We start from the raw sequence: 21049 nt of genomic DNA on the forward strand, positions 1-21049 counted from the left end.
GGACTTCATTTTGAGATCTGGTAATCAACAAACATAGGAAAGATCTGAGCCAGAAATGATGGTTGCTTGTGAATTAAAAGCTTTGAGTGTAAGCTATCAGAAAAGGAAAGCACAGCAGGAGTTTGGCTAGGAAGATGTGCTTGCATGTCCCAGTCTTGGAGAGGGTCAAAGTCTGACATGACAGAGGATAAGGAATCCCACCACTCATTTAGTCTTTAGTGGCCAGGCAAGACAAAGTCATAACAAAATAACTCTTGGTGCAATGCTGTCTCTGACTATCTTGTCTGGAGATACAGTATGTGTGAGTGCAGGCACCTTTGTGAAGCAAAAGGCAGAACAAGATTAGGCTGTGTATGCTGGCTTCCAGCACTGATGCATTTCCTCACACAGACCACAGCACTCCAGAAGACAGGCATTTTCAGATTTTTTATGTACGAGGTCTGATTTTGCTTCCAGTATGTATAATCAGGCCTTTTAAAGCCATATCAGGTTGAACAGTAAACTGTAAGGATGCTCAAAATGTGGTATTTCCCATATGTTTCAATTCTGACACTATGCTTTTCTTTCCTTCTAAAGGAGCACGTGAAGTCAAACTGTTGGCAATTCCTGTGAAGGAATTTTTTCTTTAAAATTACTGAAATGGCTTCATCAAAAGACCACTGTATTCTAACAGAGTTCACAAGCCTTAAAAAAAACATTTTCCCTTTTTAAACAAAATCACTGCAACTTTTAGCAACACAGCAATAAAATAAATATATTTCTGTTGAAAGCATGAGTAACAGTATTTTTGCAAACCAAAGATCATTTTCTTTTGCATCAGAGGACATGAATCATTCTTGAGTTCTGAAAATCTTGGACAACACCTTATTCAATACCTGGAACTGAACAGGAGTAAGCATGTATGCTGCCCAGGCATCCGCAATATGTTTATAATCAGCATATACTGCATGTTCTGTAGACTCTTTCCCCTTCAATTGTCTTCCAGACTACTTGTAAAAAAGAAGTTGTTTTCTGCATGGTTTCTCAGTGAGCAGCAACTAGCTCCTTAACCTAAAGTATCTGAGACACACTCAGTTTTCTGAGCTCTCTCAGTGTCAGAAGAGTGAAATAAAATAAAAATAAATCAAAAGTGATGTAACAAAGAGAAGAAAAGAAAAGCTGCAAAGTAAACAACAATAAAAAAAGATCAGCTATTCCACAAAGCATAGTACAAGCTGGCAGTCTTCTTAACACTACATGTTTGAAAGAAGAGCTAAAAATACCCTGGCAGTCAACACATAAAGGAGGATGGGGGGCAAAAGATTCTGTTGTCCTGATGGGCTGGTGGGAGAAGTAATCACTGAAGACAACAGTCTGTGGACTGATGCTGAAGGCCCTGTTCAGTTATTTTTACCAACCTTGTTAACCCACTATTGTATCTACAATAATGAAAAACAATCAGCATGTTCAGATTCATTTCTAAAGTTAACTCTCAGTAAATGGAAATGTGGATACTGAGCAAAAGTGGATGTTCATGTGTTATGACAACAGACTGATGGCACTTTGGAATCAGGGATGTGAGATCTGCTGACGGTCATAAAGGTGGGAACTCTTTGAATCCCTAAGAGAGCCTAATATATTTTAATCACTAGATGCGTTCTTTGGCTTGATGGTTGTTTTTTTTTTTACATATCCCAGAACACAAAACCAGAAACCAGTGTAAGTATTCTGCTTCAGTGAGCGATTTGCCTTGTAACTGTCTGACAATATCCAGTTCTTAGCCTTAATGGGTAAGTTACAATCCTCATCCAAAATAAGTGCCAGTAAAACACATCCTCTACTATACGTTTTGTTACAGAATGTCTCCTGAACTCACTTTAAAGATATTTTGGTCTTTATTGTATTATCTTCATCCTTTCCCTGAGCAGGCAGAGCATGCTCTGCTATAAATCTGTGGCTGTGTCACCTGTGTGTCCTATCAGGTGTGTGAACATCATCATATATGGTCCAGCCAGCCACTTTTAGCCATGGAGAGCTCCCCAGAAGTCCTACTGCTATCGACATTTTTGCAAAATAACCATACTCTTTGCCTGTCCTCCAAATTTGAACACCTAGTCAGTGTATTTTAATGCACTAAATCTTACTCAGTGATTACCCTAGCAGCTCTGATGAAATTTCAGTACCCAACTGAATTTGATATTTAAGTACTGAACAATCCCTTTGATATTGTTAAGCTACTTGCAAAGCAGCCAATTATAATTGGAAAAAAATGGCCTGTGGAATTTTTTTTCATGTTCTCTTCCACAGTAAATTCCACAGAATAAATAAATATCAGCTCTGTTTGTTTTTAATAACAGTTCATTTTCTTTTTCTTTTTCATTGCATTAATAACATTTATTTTTTTCAGATGAAGGTATTGCCATTTCAGAAACATATTTAAGCTTATGGATGACATTTATTATGGGATCAAAACCCATGGGTTTCAACAGGAGCACAAATTATGCTTAAAATTGAAGATTTATGTGAATAGGAATAGAGTGCTGAAATACATTCAGATCGAGAGTCATGCCTCCTTTAATTAGATGAAGACTGACTGAAAATCAATAAGCAAAATGCATTTTAGAACAGTATCTACGTGTGTGGAAATCATCCCTTGAGGAAATGTATATAGATGCACACATGTGTGCACACATACAGACTCAGAAACATATTTATATATTTGAACATACATAGACACATAGAATACCAGCATTTATACATGTGTAATGTAGAAAAGTGATCTAATTATGTCTCTGTGAGTTTCCCATTTTTTTCTCTTTACCATTCTTCTGGCTGTTTTGATGAGAAGCTTGAAGCAAAGAGCTGCTCCCCTGGGAAGGTGCAGGAAAAGTCCATATGTATGCTATCCATAATTTGTCTTTCATTTTTTTCAGGGGATAGATATGATAGGAAACTGTGGAGTTTTTGTTTTCTAACACAGAGCATCATCCTAACTGCTGAGATTTGTTTATGGGAAGGATCAAAGCAAAATGACACTCACCTACTATTCAGTATGCTTTCCTTTTTTTGGATGGGGTTATTTTCCAACATGTAAAAGAGTGGCTACTTCAGTAATCTCTAGCACAATAGACCATATCAAAGTGAAGAATCATCTTAGGGCTGAATAAGGGGGATACACTCCGAACTGATTTACCCCAAGCATTAATGTAGGACAAGGCATAAATACTTTTGTCAGGAATGCTATACATCAGTAGCATTTCTCTCATGGAAATATTCCACCTGAAACTATTGCAGGCATTTTTATTGTTCACACAACAAATTTTGTTCATTTCTTTGACCTCTCCAACAAATGCTCAATAAGGTTATTTGTGAATCAGAAATAAAAATGACACCAAACACCATTTTACTGGAACAAAGCATCATATTTGAATTGAACTACCATACCAAAATAAATGTGCATTCCTTTTTATTTTATGTTTCAAGCCCATCTGTGATGAGTACTGCTGGTCAACAGCAAGGTCAAAATGAAATTCCTGGGAAAAGAAATAATAACGATGCTAAATTGAAGTCTAGTTTTTGAATCAGTACCTGCAAATTGTTTGTGCAGTGATGTCTGTTAGACCCTTTTAAGTACCCACCTCTCATAAGGCTAGGCAAAATGCAGGGATGTCAATAGGTTATTTTGCCATCCCTCCAGCATATGTGCTTTTTCAAAATACTGCTTCTTTAATAATGGGATGTTTAGATCTTGGGTTTTTCCATTTTGTGGATGAAACGCTGGATTTCTTCCCGTATTTTGAAACTACTTGTTTCTTACAGCTCTCAAGTGAACTGTTTATTTCTTGGCAGCTTTAATTCTCCTCTCATTTGTGCTATATTTCAATTAAAAAGCAGAGTATTTCTGACCTGCATGGCACATTTTTGCCTCATTTGATTTTCCCTAGGGTTGATGAGAGAAGTAGCACGACCGTCAGAATAAGCTTCTTCATACAAACAGGAAAAAAAAAAAAAAGAAGAAAAAAAAAAGAAAAGAAAGAAACATCAGAAAAGACCTTTGCACCCTCAACTTGGAGCGGATTTATCAGTGATCCATGGGGTAGTTCTGGTTTCTTTGAAGTATTAAATGCAGCAGCTACAAACAGCAACATGAGTAAGAGCCAGGCTGCTTCCTGCAGACATGGCCAATTACAAGGAGAGAGCCAACACAAAAGATCACTAATAGTACAGCCTGAGATTTTCAAAGTGACTTCGCCGAGTAAGGTACACTGCCTATTTTGAACATCTCTGAAAACAGAGACTTACCAGCACAGCACTCTACAAGGCTGCAATAGCTCCCAGCACACACACAGTAATCTCCTCGGAGGTTAAAATGCGATTCTTCAGCTGAAGGAAATATGTCTGTTGTGAAGAAAAGCCAATGCAGAGCAAAGGGAAAAAATGGAGTGAGCATTTTTTTCTCATAGCACTCAAAGCAAACCCAAAGAAAGCCTAAAATTTATTTTGCAGGTGGAAATACACATCAGTAATATAATGCTAATTGCTGTTGGGGTTAATGGCATTATCATCATAAATATAGTGGAAGGCTGGTGAAAAAAAAAGCACAATAAAGCTGTCTTAAAACAGTTGGGGCTAGTTTTCTACGATAAATTGGTCCACTTTCTTTTTGCAAGCACAGACAGAATGATATTTACCTATTTTGTGTGCTAGATAATGTCCTTCTATCACAGTGCATTCTTACTAGGAAGTCTGTAAATTTTAACATCTCTGCAGGATTTCCTCATTGTTTGTTATCCTACCGTGCTCTTTCCCAGGGCATAGTATGGATTCTGCAATCATTTCATGGATCATGCTAACCACAGGAAAGAACTGTAAGATATTTAAATCTCAGTAACTTCCCAGTAAATTACTTTATAATGGGTAGTTCCACATGACTTTTATCTTTTTAGAAGCAGCTTTTTCCATTAAGCCAAAGGGAATTTTGTTATTGGAGTGAAGTGTCTGGACTCATGGCTCATTTCTTTATGAAGAAGTACACAAATAACTCAAATCATAAAAACTTATGTTATTTACAACATTTATAATTTTTTTTCAAAGGATACAAAGAATCCAAAGAAAGGACTCAGAAATTGTATTCTTAAGCTCTGAATGAAGTATTAATGGATTTTTCAACCACACTGCTTAAAAAGCTCTGTCAGTGACACCTAAGTAAAGTAAATATCTATTTAATATTCTTTTGGAGCCTGAGACCCTGAATATCAGGTGGAATTATTAAAGAAAAGACAACACAGAAGGAAATGAGTAATGTCATGTTTTTCTGTAGGAACATTCTGTGCTTCTGTTGGAACTGTTCTTGGAACTCTGCGTTATGTTCTTACAAATTGAATCTTGGATTGAGAAAATGCTCAAACTTGCAGACTACCATTTATTAAACACAATTTGTCTATGGAATGAACCTTTAGTTCCTAAAGACTTCCTTGACATCCAAGAAGTTACGAATCCTTTCAGAATTTATATTTAATGATGTATGGCCTTGAATGGTACATTACAAATATGTAATGCAGTTTCTTTTAGTAATCTCTGCCTCCTCTTCAGCTATCTGAAGACATTCTAGGTCCAAAAAGCTATCTGAGGTTGCACAACCACTTGTGTAACTGATATATTTTCATATTTTGTGAAAACACTGTGCAAGCATTTCATAACTGGCAATTTCACAGCTTGCACAGATTATTTTGTTGTTTTTAGATGCATAATGAAGCATATCTGTTTGACATATGAGAACAAAGTTACATTGATGCTCTTTATGAGAAAAAAAAAATTGACATGGCATCAATATTGATGAACCAGAGTATTTTGAATTCTTGTCCAATGAATATTTTCATATAGTACACATTATTTTAGAACAACTATGGACATGGCGGTATTTAAGTGTTTCTTGTCATCAGCTTGTGTAAGTACAATACATTTGTCAATTTCTCACATAATTGCACTTTCATTACAGTCTCCTTTACTTGTTTTCACCTTCCTTTACTCCCCTATGTATTCCCTTCCTTACCCAGGTTCCTCATCTTTCTTAAAAGTTCATTTTTGCTGAGATATGCATAGTGAATCAAGATGATTTATACCCTCCTCTACCCACCTCCTACGCTCATAAAAATATTTAAAACTGGATCAGAAATCAAAATGTCTTGCTGGATACAGGTGTTTGTAAATAATAGCTGAGAAAAATGTCCTCATTTAAATGGGAGGAGGAAGGTTTAAAATACCAAATACCCTTCTTACAAGAACAGACACACAGTCTTCTGTGTTTAAAGTTTTTCTGTACATAAGGGTATTTTCCCGGTTTCAACTTTTCCTCTACTTCATTTTCTTTGTTGTCATAAAAGAGAAAAGAAAAAAATTAAGATAAGGAAAATGAAAATGACTAAGTCCCATCTTTAGGCCTCCTCCCAGATGAAACTAAGAATTACTATTAATAATAAGAATATTAATATTTAAATCCAAACAACAAAATAACTGATTGGTGAAAATCACTAAGAATCACTAAGAATAAGGAGTTGGAAGGGACCTCTGGAGATCATACAGTCCAGTCTCCCTGCTAAAAAAGTTTCCCTACTGTAGGTTGCCCGGGAAAGTGTCTAGGAGAATTGTGAACACCTCCAGAGAACATTCCACAACCTCTAGGCAGTCTGTTCCAATGCTTTGTCACCCTCAAAACCTTGAAGCTCTTTCTCATGTTGGTATGGAACTTGTCATGGTCCCATTTCTCCCCATTCCCCTTTGTTCTGTCATTGGGTAACACAGAAGAAGGCTTTGTACCATGAGCTTGAATTGCATCCTTTAGATATTTTTAAGTATTGATAAGATCTCCTTTCAGTCTTTCCAGTCTAGATCTTGGAATCACAGAATCATAGAATCACAGATTAACCAAGGTTGAAAAAGACCTTCAAGATCATCCAGTCCAACCATCCACCTATCACCAATAGTTCTCACTAAACCATGTTCCTCGCAAAATCCAAACTTCCTTGAACACCTCCAGGGTCGGTGATTCCACCACCTTCCTGGGCAGCCCTTTCCAGTGCCTGACCACTCTTTCAGAAAAGTAGTATTTCCTAATGTCCAGCTTAATCTCTCCTGGTGCAGCTTTAAGCCATTCCCTCTAGTCCTATCACTGGTTACACGAGAAAAGAGGCTGACCCACATCTCACTACAACCTCCCTTCAGATAGATATAGAGAATAATAAGGTCTCCCCTGAGCCTCCTCTTCTCCAGACTGAACAATCCCAGCTCCTTCAGATGCTCCTCATAAGGCCTGTGCTTCAGACCGGTCACCAGCTTCATTGCCCTTCTTTGAACCCGCTCCAGGGCCTCAATGTCTTCCTTGCAGTGAGGGGCCCAAAGCTGGACACAGTACTGGAGGTGCAGCCTCACCAGAGCTGAGTACAGGGGGACAATCACTTCCCTATTTCTGCTGGCAACACCATTCCTGATGCAAGCCAGGATGCACTGTGGTAGCAGTGGTAATGAGAAGACAGTTGGACTAGATGATCTTATAGGTCGTTTCCAACCTTGTGATTCTATGATTCTATGCCATTGGCCTGCTTGGGCACCCGGGCATACTGCTGGCTCATGTTCAGCCCAGTGTCAATCAATACCCCCAGGTCCATTTCCTTTACACAGTCTTCCAGCCACTCTGCCCCAAGCCTGTAACATTGCCTGGGGTTGTAGCGGCCAAAGTGCAGGACCCAGCATTTGGTCTTGTCGAACCTCATCCCATTGGCTTCAGCCCAGCTATCCAGCCTGTCCAGATCCCTCTGTAGGGCCTTGCTACCCCCAGGTAGATCGACACTTCCAATCAACTTGGTGTCATCTGCAAACTTATTGAGGGTGCACTCAATTGCCGTCATCCAAGTCATTAATAAAGATATTGAAAAGGACAGGCCCCGACCCCTGGTAAACACCACTCGTGACAGGTCGCCAGCTGGATTTAGCTCCATTCACTACTACTCTCTGTGCCTGGCCTTCCAGCCACCTCCTTATCCAGCTAAGAGCGTACCCGTCCAAGCCATGGGCTGCCAGCTTCTGCAGGAGAATACTGTGGGAGACAGTGTCAAAGGCTTTGCTGAAGTCTAGGCATACGTCAACAGCCTTTCCCTCATCAACCAGACGGGTCACTAGATCATAGAAAGAGATCAGCTTGGTCAAGCAGGACCTGCGCTTGGTGAACCCATGCTGGCTAGGCCTGATCCTCTGGTTGTCCCACACAGGCCACATGATTTCCCTCAAGACAATCTGCTCCATAACCTTCTCTGGCACTGAGCTCAGGCTAGCAGGCCTGTAGTTCCCCGGATCCTCCTTACAACCCTTCTTGTAGGTGGCAGTCACATTGGCAAGCCTCCAGTCTTCTGGGACCTCACCAGTCAACAAAGAGCGCTGATAGATAATGGCGAGTGGCTCGGCTATCACCTCCGTCAGTTCCCTCAGATCTCTCAGGTGAACTCTCTCCAGCCCCATGGACTTGTGACAGTCCAGGTGGAATAGCAGGTCTCTGACTGCGTCCTCCTGAATTGTGGGGGGTTCTGTCCACACTCCAGTCGAGACTATCAGGTCAGAGAGTGGAGTACCCTGAGGAAACACAGTACACCAGAGATGGCCTCATGAGGGCGGAGAGGGGGAGAATCACCTCTCACTCTGCTGGCCATGCTCTCCTTAATGCACCCCAGAATACCACTGGCCTTCATGGCCAAGAGGGCCCACTGCTGGCTCAGGGCCAATTTACTGTCCACCAGGACACATAGGCAGAGCTCCTTTCCAGCAGATCAGCCCCTAACCTGTACTGATGTGTGGGGCTTTTCCTCCCAAAGTGTAGCATTTTACATTTGCCATTGTTGAACCTTTCTGCCCAGCTCTCCAGCCTGCCCAGAACTTGCTGAACAGCAGCACAGCTTTCTCGTGTGTCAGCCACTCCACCTAACTATGTATGATCAGCAGATACACTGTAGGAGGACTCCACCCCTTCATCCAGATCACTGATGAAGACGCTGAACAAGACCAGACCCAGTACCAACCCCTGAGCTACAGGCCTCCAGCTGGATTCTGATTTTCATCACACACTCTAAGCTCTGCCAGTCTGTCAGTTCTCTGTCCACCTCACTGCACACTTATCTATCCCATACCTCCAAATGTTAGAAAATAAATAAGTCTTACCCACCTTTTTGCAGCTTCTAATAAACAGTAGCTCAGTAAAAATCTCTGGGATTTGTTATGGACAAAGTGGAGAGATAAGAAAGATCAATTCTGTCCATTCCCTCACATGCTGAGACCAAAGTTCAATGGATCATTAAAACATCTGTATCTCTCATTTACAATTTCTTAGCTGATTTCCAGTGTTATAAAATATTTGATGTTTCTCTATGTTCAAATACCAAGAACCAAATCACTGTGTGAACATGAATTAAATCATGTATGCATTGTTTCATGGTTGCTGGAAAATTTTGCTCTATTACATGCGTACTCAGGAAATGTGCTGATCTTTTCAACAGTCTTCTGTATTGTGTAATATCCTACATATTGTACCTCACATTAAAATAGAAGAAAAAAATTAAAAAAAAAAAATTCTTCATTTCAGTACTTCCCAGTATTTCATTTCTTGCTTAGCTTTTACTGGTAATGTCCATCAAACCAGAAACATCCATAATAGTTGGAAAATCTTGTTCTTATTCATTCACACAATTTATTAAATAGATTACATTGGCTTGAGAAACATCTATCTACACCCGTTGAGCGATTTCCATTTCCATTTTAGATGCAATGGGCTATTTTTCAACTAATACTTTGATATCGTTTTTCAGCATGCAACCTTCCAAACAAAGAACCAATGAACCCTTTATAAATAAGGAAGAGACACACCTGTTTCAGTTTTTTCCTTCTCAATATCTCCTTTCAAGGTCATCCAGATATAAAACATTGCATTATTTTGAACTGGTAAGCTGAGAAAGGATCACTCACTGTTCCAAATTACTCCATATTCCCAGTAATGCTGTGTACTAAATAAATAAATAAATAAATGAAGATTAAGAATTGACAGAATTTAACTGCAGAACGATCTTATGAAAAGACTATATTACAAGTGCAGTTACAATGCAAATATTGTATTTTTATGTGACTGAGGGCTAAGATTTCTGAGAATGGAATTTTGCCCAGCTCTCCAGGGTGCCCACTTCTTTGATCCCTCACTTCTGTACAAATCTTGCAGCTTGACGGCAACAGCCAAATCACTGGCAGCATTGCTGAGACTCAGTGTTCCAAAAATATCAAAATTGCTCTTTCCTGGTGCTGCAAAGGCTTATCTCAAAATTTTGCACTGTTTTTGTTTCAGAATGGCTGACACAGTGGGCAGGCATAGTCATCACAATTCACAAGCTAGACAGAACGCTCAGGCAAGACTCTTTTTCCTTTAAGATACAAAGGACAGAAAAATGTCTCCGTAGGTGAGGGATAGCAATAAAGGTTACCATAAGTGTATTCATATTATTTTTAATACAATATGATTTGACGTAATACAAATATTACATATAAGAGATTGCACAAGTACTACAAAGAATTCACCACTTCACAAACACCAGTTAGTGGCAGTGTCAGCCTATTTGATCAGGCATCAAACAGCTGGTTGCCTACAACTGATACAAGAGAAAAATCTGTGTAACTCAGATGGATGTGGAGAAACGACATAATTTAGATGGAAATGGTGAGCAGTGGGTGAGATGGAGAAGAGAACAGAAGGATTAGGGAGTCTCCTAAGAAAGGGCTGCCTGTTGCATGGGAGGTTATGGCTGTGGAAAAGCCAGTCTTATGATTGAAAAGAAATAGATCCAAAGACCAAAAGGTGACTGCAGGCTGTGAGCTGGAAATTCAGTTCTTACTCCACTCAGGGCTTCTTCAAAGCAATGTCCTCTTCAGCACAGGATATCTGACTCACACCTTTTTTCTTCCAGCTCTGCTGGCAGATGCACTCAGCTCCTCGCAGGCATGGTGCAAATGCAAACCCATGCAAGCAAATACTCCATCGAGGCAAAGTTCAGCGTAGAGCAACATGTGTACACACACTGCAGTACAGGCAGGGAGCAAAGCTGTGCTCCCCCCGTGCCCGCGCACGTGACATAGTGAATCCCAGATAAATCATCTGTCACTGCTGACTGGCAAAATAATGGCACTGTGTTAGTAAAGAAAGTGACACAAAGGATGTGTTGTGAAGCAAGAGCACAAAATGATTTAACAGGCATATGAAAAATAGCACAAATGTCTGGGGCCGGGGAAGGGGGGGAAACAAGCACAGCATGAGAGGGAACTAGATGTTAGTGCACTGGTACAAGTAGGAAAATAAACATTTCTCCAGCTAGCCAAAAGTACAGTTTGATCATCTTAAAATCTCTAAGCCTAATCACTGTAGGAGTCTCTACCAGCTCTACCTGTCTCCTTTTTTTTCTTGAGTTAAGGAGGAGGAAGAGCTGGTTAGTACAACTATAAAGGAAAAATTAAGAGATAATGGGGATTACCGGGAAACTGGAGAAATGAATAGCAAGAATTTAGGATTGTTGTCTAATGCATTTCTAGTAGCTCTGCGTGGGTGCCTTGTAAAATTGTCACCTGCACAGCAATTCGAATGCCAGAAGATAGGAGACTGCAGAGGGGATCTCCAGAGGCCTCCAGCCTCTCCTCCTGCCCAAAGCTCAGCCAGCCAGCAGTTCAGACCAAGAGCTGTGCACATAGAACAGCCACTTCTTCACTGCACATCACTTGTTTTACTTATTGCACATGTTTTTGTGTATCTGGGGATATCTGCATGGAGAAACAAACAAACAAACAAACAAAAAACACAACCTGTTATTTTTTTTTTTTCCTCTATTGGCTTTTTTCAGCTGCTTTGACATGTGTATGTCAAAATAAACATAACTGGGTGACTGAAGATGCCTTTGTGCAAACATTTGCAGTAATAATTGGCTTACTTGATCCTAAGGAAGACTTATGGCATAAGCTCCAAATAATCTCTTTCAGTTTAAATGGAAAGGGAAAAGGAACAATGATGCAGCAGAGGAATTCAAAACAGAAACTGTGATCTATTTTGTAATTACCAAAATTTACAGTGAAATAAAAGTTTGAATTACTTATTGGGAGATAAGCTCTAATTCTACTGAAGCATTTTATTAAAAATATTGTGTTAATACAAGATAATTTTCACTTAATCTTTATGTATTTCCGTTGCAATTTTCTCCCACATCTTTCTTTCTCAAAAGACAAATCTTTCCTTCCCAAAACTAATGCCTAGGAGTAAGTTCCCTTCAGCTGTGCAGAGAAATCATCTCTGCACAGAGAAACCATGTGCTGTTTTAGAGGACGAATGCAAATACTGGCTGTTAGAGAAAGCACTCCAGTACTCCCCTTTCCAACTGAACTGCAGCAAGAAGAACTGCCCATCTTGAATAAAAGCCACATCAGTACATTTTCAAAGCAGCTTAATGGCTTCTAAAATGTGGAAAAAGAGGTTCCTGACAATGATGTAACTGCAACAAATGGCATTATGCTTATTACCTCTGCATGCCAGCTTTGACACTGATCCTCCAGACATACCGCCTGTACACGAGATGAGTGTATTCGATAAAGCAGATTGCTTGTTATACATGCCTACACACAGAAGGTAAGGTAAAATTACAGAAAACATAAGCCTAGCAACCCTTGATTTAATATGGAGAGAAAGATAACAAAAGCAGTGAAAATGCCAGCACAGGACCTTATATCAACCACCAGCCAGCAGACTCCCCAAGGATCATAAACATACACAAATAACATAGTTTCTGAGATGTGCCAGAGCCCTTGCCATTGCTATAGGTGAAGGATATACTTAGTCCTTGGCACTGCAGACATATCCATATTGTACCAGGATTAGTCTAACGTCCCAAAATCAATTCTCGTCATTCTAGAGGTTATAACTAAGAGATCTATCTGACTTAGTGACTATAGAGAGCACTACCCTCCTGGCAAACACATCGTGCCACATCACCTTGGGTACATGACGGCACAAAAGCAGTGTTCTGTTCAGATAACACTCAAGAGTTACAACTGCATCAAGTCCCAAAGTGAGGGGATGCAAAGCAAAGGAAGAAGGCTTTTTGATTCGTCCCCTCTGCTGAAGGCACATCCCAAGAAAAATAAGTAACAAAAAAGGAGTAGGTATCATTGATGAGTCTATTACTAATTCTCATTCCACGAGGCAGAAATTGAGCACGCAGACCTCCACTGTGATCTGTTTCACAATCAGCTGCGTGTACTGCAGCACTGTGCTGCCTTTTAACACATCCCCGTGGATTTCTACAGGCCTTAGAATAGCTTCCTTATCTTTTCCAGAGACATGCAACTTCAAAAAACACATAAACTGAAAGAATGATGGTTTTATGGTATTTTCAGACTCGATTTAAATTCAGTAACTGTCACTGAAATAATTCCTAAGAAATGATCGTGTGTGACAGCTTCCGTATTTGTTCTACTTCAGTGTTCTTTCATATCTAATTTGCTCAGTTTAAAAGCTAGAAGATGCATTTTCTTGCTGCCAGACAGCATGCTCAGCCAGGGAGCTGAAAAATCAAGCTGCGATCTTTTCGCCTCTTAAGTTGTCTGCCACTACAAATACTTGGCAGCTTGAACTCAGCTGACAATTTGGCTGATGATGTGTAAGGTGGGCTCATTAGTCTGTTCTTCTGGTGATTTTTTTTTCATGAGAAAACTGAAGAGGTAGACAGATATGAAAATGCAGCTTTTCTTCTGTTTAACCTAAACCGGTAGCTTCCTGTGACAGCTTCCTATGTTAATGAGTTTACTCTGACTGGTGAATATCTTTTTAGTTTGAGTGCTTAGATGCAAGCCAATTGCTGTGAAAACAACAATCGCGTGGAAATATTGATGGCATCCTTTGTGCTTTCAGAGGTGTAATGTCACAGTGGCTATTGAAGTCAGACTGCTTGCATGCATTCTTCCTTATACATCTTTTGCTTTGCTGTGCATGCTGAAGGCTTTGGCACCTTCTTCAGGTGTCTGTCCACAAAGGCAACATGAACAACCAACCCCCTTGCAAACAATTTAAATGGAGATGTAATTTACACTAGTTCTGATCAGCAAATGGTCATCTGAAATACCATTTTTGGTCACCTCAATTGTATGCACAATAGTAGAATATCCTACAGTTTCAGATACTTATTTCAAATTCTTTACGGCTGGGAGCTAGAGAATGATTTAAAAATGGCAAAACAGGCAAAATATTTGTGTTTCATTAATAAACGCTAGTGCTAGTGGAGTACTTTTTGTTGTGCTGGATACAGGGTTAAGGTGGATTAACTCAGGGAGAAAACACAGGTTGGTGTTTCCATATGGAAAGGCCACTTTGTGTTTCAAAAGCTTAAAAGCATAAGCAAAGCAGCCTTTAAAACAAACAAACAAAAAAAAGAAGTAAATCAGAGAAAGAATGCTTCCTAAAATAGTGTACTTTGGCCTTGAAATGGATTTGGCTGGTATTATGGAGAGGTACCAGGAGTTCACCAGCACACCAGCAACATCTCTGAGCTTTGCATAACGGGTGGGCTGAGACTCGTGTTTAAAAAGGCAGCATCATTTCTGCCCAAATATGAAAATCAATCTGCCAGAGTAATGCAAGAGAAGTTCTTCTGCTCTGCACTGTTTCTTACTAGTTCCCCATACATCCATTCATTAAGAATATTTTCATATCTCTGATAAAGCAGAGGTGATAGGACAAATATAAACCTTTATATGCTTTCATAGAATGAGGAAAGAGAGCAGAATAGAACATCTATTTATATCATCTTTGTTCCCTAATTATTTGTTCCCTCATTACAAGAGTGCAAAACTCTGTTGATGTAAACAAATATATTTTTCCTACACCATTATGAAAGAAGACCTGTTTACCTCATTTGAGATCTGGCTCACTTATTTTCATTTTCAATTTAGCCTTGCTCTTAGATCTTATTTTTGCATATGAAAAAAAGTAGAAAGTCATTCGCTATTTACTACATACACTGAAACAAACAACTGAATAAACAGTTATTTGCACTGTTAAGCAAATGTATAAGGCAATTTCAATAAAATTAAGGTAAATGCATATCCTGAAAGAGAAACACGTGACATCAGATTTTTCCAAACCCCTTCTTTCTAAAACAAACTCATAACCCCAAATGTGCTTCTTCTCCTTTCTTTATTCACCTTGAATAAAATAGAGTTGTTTTCAAGAAGTATTACAAAAGTATTTCCTAGTTTCCACTTAGTAGGTTCCAGAATATTTTCAACTTCCATCTGTTAGTGTAGGAAATTCATTAATACAGGGATCTGTTAAATAAAGTGTGCAGCAAATATGAGATCACTTTTGTGTGCTTACATTCTTTGCAATATGTTCTTTCCTGATGGTCCAGTGTGCTTCAGGCCTTTAAATTATTAATGTACTTTGTATCTCATTAGCTGCATGTTATGGAAATTCACCTAAGCTTCTACCTCTAGTTTCATTAAAATAGAAAATGGTTAAAAGAGGAGGAGAAACTTTATTGTGTGTTTGCAATTAAATTGGTTTTCTAAGAATGGTAGAAGCTTACAGCTCTACAATTTCATCAGCTGTAATTTAAAAGATCCAAAGTGCAGATTGATGAATAATTCATGCTTCATTTATTAGCCTGGTAACCTTATAGTCAGCCTCATAAAAATGAGGATAATACTTTTTTCTTCTTTCATGAGGCACTGGGGGACTGTGTGCCTGTGTATGCATGTGCTTACTCCTGTGTTCGTGTAAGCTTGTGTATGTTTTGATTCAATGAGTTGGACTGAATGATTCTTGTGGGTCCCTTTCAATTTGGGGTATTCTGTGATTCTGTAATTGTGTATAGGTTCTTGGTTGAAAACCAAGGCTGTGCACCCATTCACATTCATTGCATTGTGTATATACAAAACCATGTTATGAACATAAGAGTTCGCTCACAATGCACACATCAGTGATGAGGACCTCAGTGGTAAAGTTCCTCTGTATGAAACACATTTTCACAGGGGCTGACTCTAAGGATAAACTCAGCTCCAGACCATCCCATTCAAAGCACAAAAGCCACCTACTTATCTTTGCTCACTCTAACATAGATACGGGAACAAATCTGACAAATGCTTTCCTGCAGTGGATGAAAGAGAAATATATGACAGATATTGCTGAGTGTTCCTTTTTGGGATGTGTACAGTAAAACCATCACAGTGTGGCCAAGTCAGAATTGCTATTGGAGAAAAATTATCTGAAAATACTCCAGGTATTGAAAACTTTGCAAGAATAGTTCTGAGCTGAAATATGAAACGCATCTTTGCTCTCATGTAGAGAGTGGATAACCTGGTCAGTATCTAACTAATATTTTTAGATGATAAATGGCAAACTGCTAAAAGTAAAACCTCCCACTGGAAAAAAAAAAAAGAAAAAAAAATCAATTTCAACATCTTTCTGTTTTATAAGAAAACTAGAAAAGACAAAATATGTTTGAATGGGAAGTTTGGGTCTTTTTTGCTTCACATGATTTATGAAGTTAGAATCAGAGGACAAAGTTTCGATATTACTTAGAGGAAGCATTGTGATAAAAGTGATATTTTTTCCTACTGCTTCCTTTTACAGGAGTTTCTCAACCACACTGTTTAATAGCTATTCTTACCCTTTGCAAGTAGAACAAGTACTGTGCCGTTAACAAGCCATCATTTTCTTCCATAGATACACCTAGAAATAATGTTCCTAATCTGGGATCTATAGAAAACCAATTGAATATGGATCCCAAGTTACTGTCCTTCTGCTGACTGTCAGAAAGGGTTACAAATTCACACAGCATGTAGGGCAGGTGGAAAGATACTAAAGATAATAATCCAAAGCAATCTTCTAGAAGAGGCTGGATAGAAAATGACCTATCACATCTCCATGAGTCAGCACAATCATTCTGAACTCTCAGAACATCGTTATCCAGCAACCTTGGAAATACACTTCTTGAATCTCTTCTTATCAATGAAAGTTTTTATAGTGGCGTTTGGTTATCAGTCATTAAAACACAATTGAAAGAAAAAACTTCTTTGAAAGCTTCAAAAATAAATCACAAGGAACACGTGTAATCCATTGCTATTTTTAAGATATGTCAAAACCTGCATGTTAAAAATTTGATTTTACAAGAAAAAAATGGCCAGACAACTTTTCGTCCAAATGCAGCAATCACAATGACTACTAAGCAGCAAATAATTAGCTTTCCTATGCCAGCAATAAAGCCACTGTTGACAGCTTTTCTCAAGCAGTGAATCTACTGTGACTTCTGTATTCTACCACATAAGACATAGATTATTTACAACCACTGTCTCATTTTCTTGTTTTCTGTACTACTGACTTAGAACATATCAAGTCACGTAAAGTGTGGAAAAGCCTAAGCTGGACTACAACAGCAAGAGTAACACTAATGAGCACTGTGTTTTAACTTTCTCATTTTTGGTAAAGAAGCTGTCATCACAGTTCTACTGTAAAACATATTTTCTGGCTATAGATCTGACATCACTTTTTTAACACTTCTGTCCTCAGCCTTGTAGCCAGCTAGACTTTATGTAGCTACTCATGGTGGATGGCATGGAAAAGTTCAAGACATTAAGTAAATGCACATTTTCATCACACTTCATGTGATGAAGCCCTTTCCCCTTTGGATTATCTCCTAGACATTCCCCCAAATACCATTCAATGTCTCCCTGTTTTTGTGAAGCCTTCTCCTTTTCACCCCAGGCTCCCTGAAGCTCTCTATCCATCTGTTCTTTGTGTGGCTGAAATCTGTACAGATGGACCCCAATCGATTTTAAGTCAGTATCAGCAGAAACCAACTTCTGGTTTTCAGGCAGCCCCTGCCTTAACCTGCAGTGTAAGTAGTTCTTTACTGTTCTTCTCAGGCTTACAGTTTATGAACAAGAGTTCCAGAAACACCATCTTAGACAAGACAAGCTCTGATGCATGACTACAGTGTGATGGCCAGGCTCTGGTAAACCTCTCCAGTGACTACAGGAAAGAAAATATTTGGGAATAATTAAGACTTGAAGAGGCTGTCTAAGCTGGGAACAGGAGAAAGTGCAACAGGAAATATGGAAATACACTAAAGAACTTCCTGCTGGTCTAGGGTGAAACACAAGATTTCTACCCGACCAGTGTTGAGGAGATCTCCACTATTGTCCTGTAACTATGATAAGCTTCTCAGCTGTATTTTAATTCAAATTTATTTGCACTTTTCTTGCACGGATATTTTGCTTTTTATTTTTTTAGAAATTAGGTTCATTTGAAGGGCTAGCAAATTTTTTAACAAAGCAGAGCTGATTTTACAGTAACAAAGTAATGTGAATCTCCTGAATGTTCATCATGGGTGTTATAGCATAATCTGAACATAAAATAATTAGGAACATTGTATATGAAAAAAAATTAACAGAGATTGAACATCACAAGACAGGAGTTGCATATATAGCCAACAAGTTGTTTTTTCTGACAGGAAAATCCTATATATCTGGTATCGGGCTTCTCTTGAAGCTCCCTTTACCTGTCTTCCCTCTTCTTCAGGGACTTTGTGCCATCCTTTGTACTCTCACTACGTAAGCTCCAAGCACCAACAAAGTCATAGATGTATTTAATGATAACAGCGGTGTTGCTGACAAGCAGTCCTCACTCCTTGCTTTTCTAGACACTGGCTCTTCGAACATTTTCATTAGGAGATGTCCCTTAGTCCAGTTCCACAGATGATTTTGAGCCTTGATAGATTTTTATTTGGCTGTCCTTTCTGGCAGTTGTTTCTCTCACTGTGTACTGGGTCCTTGTGTGAAGGACACTAGGTAACTAAAGGGATTGGATTGGCTGAGTAATTCTTTTTGACTTCATCAGGTTGTTAATCCTGCATGCCTGTGGTGATAAACCCAGAAAATCCCAGATAATCCTATATAATATTCAGGCAGAGCTGGCAACAGCTATAAATACATATCAAACTGTCAAAAACCATTATAATTTAGACTACTATGCATTCCCTTCCAAATTACATTAGAATATCCAGGCTTAACTTGAACTCACTCCGCCACCCCTTCTTGCCACTTTATGACAGGGTCCTGTGTGCAGCTTAGCTTGCAAGTTTAATAATGCATGTTCACTGCACACCTTCCTTTTAATACAGCTCCATGTCTACCTTCATCCTGCTTCCTCATGGCTCACAGCACAGCAAGTACTTGCAGTTTCCTAGATAAGGAAATAATTTTTGGCACTTTCTAAAGCCAAAGAATCCTAATGCCAAAAGGCTTCTTTTCTAGAAAACTACACAGAACAAATGCTGCTATCAATGCAATTCTAAAAACACCTTGTAAATATATCCTCTCATTAAAATGCTGTTGTAGTCTTAGTGTCTGATTAGATACGTAATAAAATAACAAAAGCTTTATTTTCCCTTTTAGAATTTTAGGTTGGCTAATAGCCAGATATGAATAACAGTTTAGTGTCTGCACTGCTCCACAGCAAACCAGTATTTAATACCATTATAATTATTACTGGGCTATGAATCTTTTTGATAAGAAGAAAACCACAACCTTTCTCCAAACTGCTCTTCTGTCCTTTTAATTCTGCCTCACAAGGAGGAAATATTCATCCCCTTTTTTTAAGGTATGAGAAAACATGCACCATGCATCCCTGATTAATTATACAAGTATAAACTGGGAATTTCTCTGCTTGGGTCAGTGGAGTGATTCCACAATAAAATGGGATCATATAGAAACCAGGGTCTGAAGAGGAGTTAGACATTTTTCTCAGAAATACAGCAGAGGTGTGCAATGGACACGTTTTCTCTGCCATTTTCTCACTCAATTAGCTATCCAGAGACTCGGGCAAGTAATTACCCAGGCTAATGACAGAGAAGCTGAAACCAAAACACTACACACAAACTCTTCTTGACAGAAATTAGCTCTTGCAGCACAGACCTATTTTAAAATCATTTGATCCTGTTCTTTCAACTGGATAAAGATCTGATTTTGCTCACTTCATAAGGAGGAGTGCACATCCTGTCAGCTTTCTGTCTGGAAACTTACTGCAGCATGTAGAGAGTTGGAATAGTGTTTCAATATTTCCTGCCTCCTATCCAAAAATATTTCTATAGTTCTTGCTTTGCTTTTAAGCACTGAACTATTACTGACATAATTGCATTTCGTATCTTTTTCCTTTTGTCACAGAGCACATTTAATAGGTCACATACTAAAAGAGCCAAACTCCCATGTGGCTGAGGGCACTCCTGCTGCTCTGCCTGCATGCAGAGGATCTCACACAGTCCTTACCCTCGCTGCCACTAGTCACATACAGTCTCTTCTTGCTCTTTTGTTTCTTCTGTGGGAAATCGAGTCTTGACATTGAAGATAAACCAGCCCAAACTCACCAGTCATCATGAGATACATGAGAACAGCGTGGTGAGGGTAAGTCTGAATCTCCACACATGTCTGAACAGTGCATTAAGATATGGACTAGTGGTAACACGGGGATAACAAGGTGTCCCTCATGACTCTGAGACCGTGTCTGCACTTGCAAGAACGAAGGAGATGTTATGGGAACAGCCTGGCTTACAGAGAAAAAGCCATGGCTCAGAAAACGCAATCATTCACATTGCTACTGTGCTGAAGGAGAAACTCTTCCATAATATTTTGTAATGGTATCTAGTTGGGTCAAAACACTGGTTCTCAAAATATTCAGTCAGAAGGTCATCACATTATAGAAAAAAATGCAGTGTAGAAACTAAAGCTACGATTCTCAGAAACATGGCAACATCTTAGCAGATGTACAGAGCTGTCTGCCTAGTATTATTTCCAGTATGAATCTGAAATAGTCAATGAAGCAAGGAAAAAAGCATGGCTATTGGAGAAGAAGAGCAGACTTGTCTTCCCATTCAGCAAGAGCAGAGAGCAAGGGCTTCATTTGGAGCTTAAGCATCTGTGTTGCATTTTAACCTTGGAATGTTCTTATATAAAGATG

General features: G+C 39.1%; 1 long non-coding RNA gene across 1 annotated transcript; it reads right to left on the bottom strand.

Moving 5' to 3' along the window:
- Positions 1 to 2406: 2406 nt before the first annotated feature.
- Positions 2407 to 9250, bottom strand: LOC104915308. The gene is made up of 3 exons (XR_796322.2): positions 9188 to 9250; positions 4282 to 4377; positions 2407 to 3512 (listed from the first exon to the last, which is right to left on the bottom strand). It is a non-coding gene; the product is annotated as an uncharacterized LOC104915308 (long non-coding RNA).
- Between the last annotated feature and the right edge of the window lie 11799 nt (positions 9251 to 21049).

Source organism: Meleagris gallopavo, chromosome Z (genome assembly GCF_000146605.3).
Source record: "Meleagris gallopavo isolate NT-WF06-2002-E0010 breed Aviagen turkey brand Nicholas breeding stock chromosome Z, Turkey_5.1, whole genome shotgun sequence".
Taxonomy (NCBI): domain Eukaryota; kingdom Metazoa; phylum Chordata; class Aves; order Galliformes; family Phasianidae; genus Meleagris; species Meleagris gallopavo.